The following is a 4,135-nucleotide window of genomic DNA, read 5'->3' on the forward strand; positions in this document are numbered from 1 at the left end:
CCATTCCTTAATGTTTTTCCTCCTCACTAACCTCAAAATCGCCATTAAAACAAAACCCACCATTCCTTAGCACTCAGAGAAGTCAAGCAAACTTTGGATAGTTGTGAAGTCACTTACCAAGATAGCTAAGTTGAAGCCCCTAAATCATACTTGAAGCTAGTTCAATTTTACCATTTAAAATCAAAGTAAACCTATGTGAGTTAACGACACCGAATTAGCACAAATCAAAGACCTCGTTTAGCTACTATGTGTAAGTAAACCTATCATTTTTCTTATAATATTTTAGTTTTTTGAAACAATGATCGTATTAATCTCAAAACCTTTTGGAAATATCAAAATCGACTTCAAGTGGGTAACCAATTGTAGGATTGGGTCTAAAAATGACAAACAGGGTTAAAAACCGGTATCCTGAGTCGAAAGCGCTAAACAGAAGTTGCGGAGCAAAGTCGAATAAAGTTTTAGGCCCGAGATTGGGTAAGGAAGACAGAATGTTGAATTTTCGAACCCTCTCAGATCTGAGTGTTTACACCCTTACGAACCAAAGAAACACCATAAATCACCTGATTTTACGAGGTAGGTAAATAGGCTTTAAACAGATAGACTCACCGGGATTAGGGGGAGGAGGAGACTCAAAAATGGAGGGAAAAGGACATTGAAACGACGTGACCGAGGAGAGAGAGTCGCCGAAAAATTCTCTAGTAATCGGGGTGTGGGAAACGAAGTCCGACACGAGATCCGACTCACGACCCAAAACCCACAGGCAACCCTAACCGATGTGAGGGGTGGAGAAGATGAAGTCCACCTGGTCGGACCCAAACTCGAATACCCGCAACCTCATCATAGCCAAGCAACCCCATACCTAGTTTGCTCCAGTAACCTAAAATACAAAGCTTCGACCCAATAATGCAATCAGATACCAACTAGCAACCAGTCATGTAGTCTAGTTCCTCTGTGCTTGGCCCAAAAACCCACATTCAAACAAAAAATACACAGAACACGGTCTAACCCCATGATCCACTACACCAACTTGTGTGCCCACATGAATATTCAAGACCCGTGCCTCGACCCACTTTGCGACTTGCTCATGTGTCAATGTCCCTCAACGACAGGGTCACTACTGCATACACCGGCCCCTTCGGCTTAGCTTCTCGGAATTTTATGCTAAAAAACGACATATTTGGCTTGATTTGACATTTTTGACACGAACCTTTACATTTTTTACCTTTCCGAAGCTGATTTTTTTTCACATAGGTAGTTATGAAGGACGCCAGTGTATTCCAGTAATGGAGGAATTAAGGATCCTATGTACTCCAGCAGTGGGGTTATTAAGGAACGAGACATTGACAGAGGCTCACAAATCATCATTTGCTATGCACTCAGGTAGTACAGAAAATCAGAGTGTCCTTGAGATTCAGGCGTAAGGGTAAACTTGAACAATACTAACTTTTGTAGAAGCTTGGAAGCCATTTTAAATCTCTAGTGAGTTCAATTGATTTCAATAATGATAAGCTATTGTATTTTTATTTTACCTTTATTTGAGTTGTAAGAAGTGGGATTTGAACGCACACCCTCTGATCCCGCATTGGTTAGAGAAGAGAATGAAGTATAACTTATAAGAGTCTTTAAACATCTCTCTAATAAACATGATTTAAAATTATTATTTTAACGGCGATATATAACGGGAAAAAATGGACAATATATTTTTAGTGCTTGGAAAGGGGAACGAAACATTCCTTATAAAGACGTGGAAACCTCTCCCGAGTCCCTAGTTGACTCGTTTTAGAATTGTTCGGTTGATGGTGATATTGGCCTTTAACAACAAGGTCGTAGGTCCTGCTAATAGGAATGAATTCATTTAATAAAAGAATAGCACTTTATAAAACAAAACCTTTCTAAGTTGTCAAAAGTTGGATTGATCCAACCCACGCACTCACAAGGACCAAAACTTGAGTTCTAAAGCCTTCAACCACTCAACCATCTTAACTATTTATTATGAGACCTAACATTGGTTGAAGAGTGGAATGAAGCATTCCTTATAAGGGTGTGGAAACCTCTCTCTTAAAGATTCGTTTTAAAACTTTTAAACTTTTACGATACGTAATATGCCAAAACAAACAATATCAGCTAGCAATTGGAGAGGGACACAAAACATTAATTATAAGGTTGTGGATATCTCTCCCTAGTAGACATATTTTAAAATCGTGAGGCTGATGGTGATACGTAATTAGCCAAAGTAGACAATATCAGAGGTGGGCTTGGTTTGTAACAAATTGTATTAGAGTTAGTCATTGGATGGTGTGCCAACGAGGTTGCTGGGAACACAAGGGGGTGGATTGTGAGATCCCACGTCGGTTGTGGAGGGGATGAAACATTTTTTATAAGCATGTGGAAATCTCTTGCTATTAGACGTGTTTTAAAACTGTGAGGTTGTCAACGATATGTAATGAGTCAAAGTAGACAATATCCACGCTAATACTCATAATTTGTTGGAATAGTTCAGTTGGTTAGAGCGTATGATTGTTAACCATAAGGTCGGAGGTTCATCTCTCTTTTTATCAATGGGAATGAATCATTCCATTTTAGTATGTGGAAAAATTTAACCCTCCAACCAAAGTGAACAGTGTCATATAATTATGTAGGTTCGTGATTCCTAACATTGTTACATAGTCTTAATCTAGCATTCTTGATAATAATATTGGGTTCTTTTTAGTGGTAGCTTCAATACAAAAACATAATGTAAAAAATATTTTCGCATAAAGTAGTTACACCATGCATATTCTAGTGACTCTAAGTCCCTAGAAAACTAGGGTCGTTACATATAATCTACACCTAAACTTTCTATAACCTATAAAAAAATCCGTGGCAACTCGCTCGATCAAGGATTCGATTACCGCCTACAAGTAGGTTACTTATTTAGTTGCACTAGATATTACTTTTCCTTTTTGGGTGATCACTAACTGTTAGTTAAGGTCACAGAGGAGGGTCGTCTTGAGCCATCAGTTCTATGTGTACGAGTTGTTGTCCATAGTTTTCAAATCTCGTTCCAATTTTTATCAAATTTATTCTTTGTCACGTCAGATCTATGTGTTACGAGTTGTTGTCCTTAGTTTTCGAATCTTGTTCCAATTTTTATGAAATTTTTTCTGTGTCATGAATAATGATTTAAAGTCTTAGAAACTTGAGTTATTATAGTTGTGCTTTGAAGTCATTAAAATTGAGTTATTACCGTTCTTATATGCTTGAAAAATCATGTCGTGACAATTTTAAATCTTCAGTGAGTTCAATTGATTTCAAAAAATGATATGCTATTGTATTTTTATTTTACCTTTATTTGAGTTGTCAGAAGTGGGATTTGAACCCATGCCCTCTGATCCAGCATTGATTTGAGAGTAGAATGAAGAATAACTTATAAGTGTCTGTAAACATCTCTAGTAGCGTGTTTTTAAACTGTGATTCTGACGACGATTTGTTACGGTAAAAAATGGACAATATTTTGTAGTGGCTTGAAATGAGAACGAAGCATTCCTTAGAAGAGTGTGGAAACCTCTCCCTGGTAGACTCATTTTAGAATTGTAAGTAAGGCTGATGATGATACGTAATGGGCAAAATCGGACAATATTTGTTAGCAGTGGGTTTGGGCTATTACGAAAGCTATCAAAGTAAGTCACCAAGCGTTGTGCCAGCAAGGACGTTGGGCCCCCAAGGAGAGTGGATTGTGAGATCCAACATTGGTTGGAGAGGGGATGAAACATTCCTTATAAGGATGTGGTGGGCTTGAGCTATTACGAAGAATTAGCTGGAATAGCTTAGTTGGTTAGAGCGTGTGGCTGTTAACCACAAGGTTAAAGGTTCAAACCCTCCTTCTAGCGATGGTAATAAGTCTACCTACTCTAAATGAACTTTGAGGTGGAGTGTGAGTGATATCAACCTTTTGATCGGTTATATATTTGCTTATTATGTTATGACTTGTTAGGATGTTATGGTACTTATGATATTGTATACACCACAATGCTATGTGCACTCCCTTCCCTCCATGGTATACCAATAGTGTGTGTGTATGCTAGTTGAAGCCCAGGTCAATGGGTAGGTGTGCGAGCTCGCATGGGAGCAAATGTGTGTGTATGTGTGTGTGTAT

The 4,135-nt window shown here is 38.3% G+C and overlaps 1 non-coding gene across 1 annotated transcript; it reads left to right on the plus strand.

The window, feature by feature from the left end:
* The first annotated feature begins 3,795 nt into the window (after positions 1-3,795).
* Positions 3,796-3,869, plus strand: TRNAN-GUU. The gene has a single exon. It is a non-coding gene; the product is annotated as a tRNA-Asn (tRNA).
* Positions 3,870-4,135: the final 266 nt, after the last annotated feature.

This window comes from Cucurbita maxima, unplaced genomic scaffold (genome assembly GCF_002738345.1).
Source record: "Cucurbita maxima cultivar Rimu unplaced genomic scaffold, Cmax_1.0 Cma_Scf00780, whole genome shotgun sequence".
NCBI lineage: Eukaryota > Viridiplantae > Streptophyta > Magnoliopsida > Cucurbitales > Cucurbitaceae > Cucurbita > Cucurbita maxima.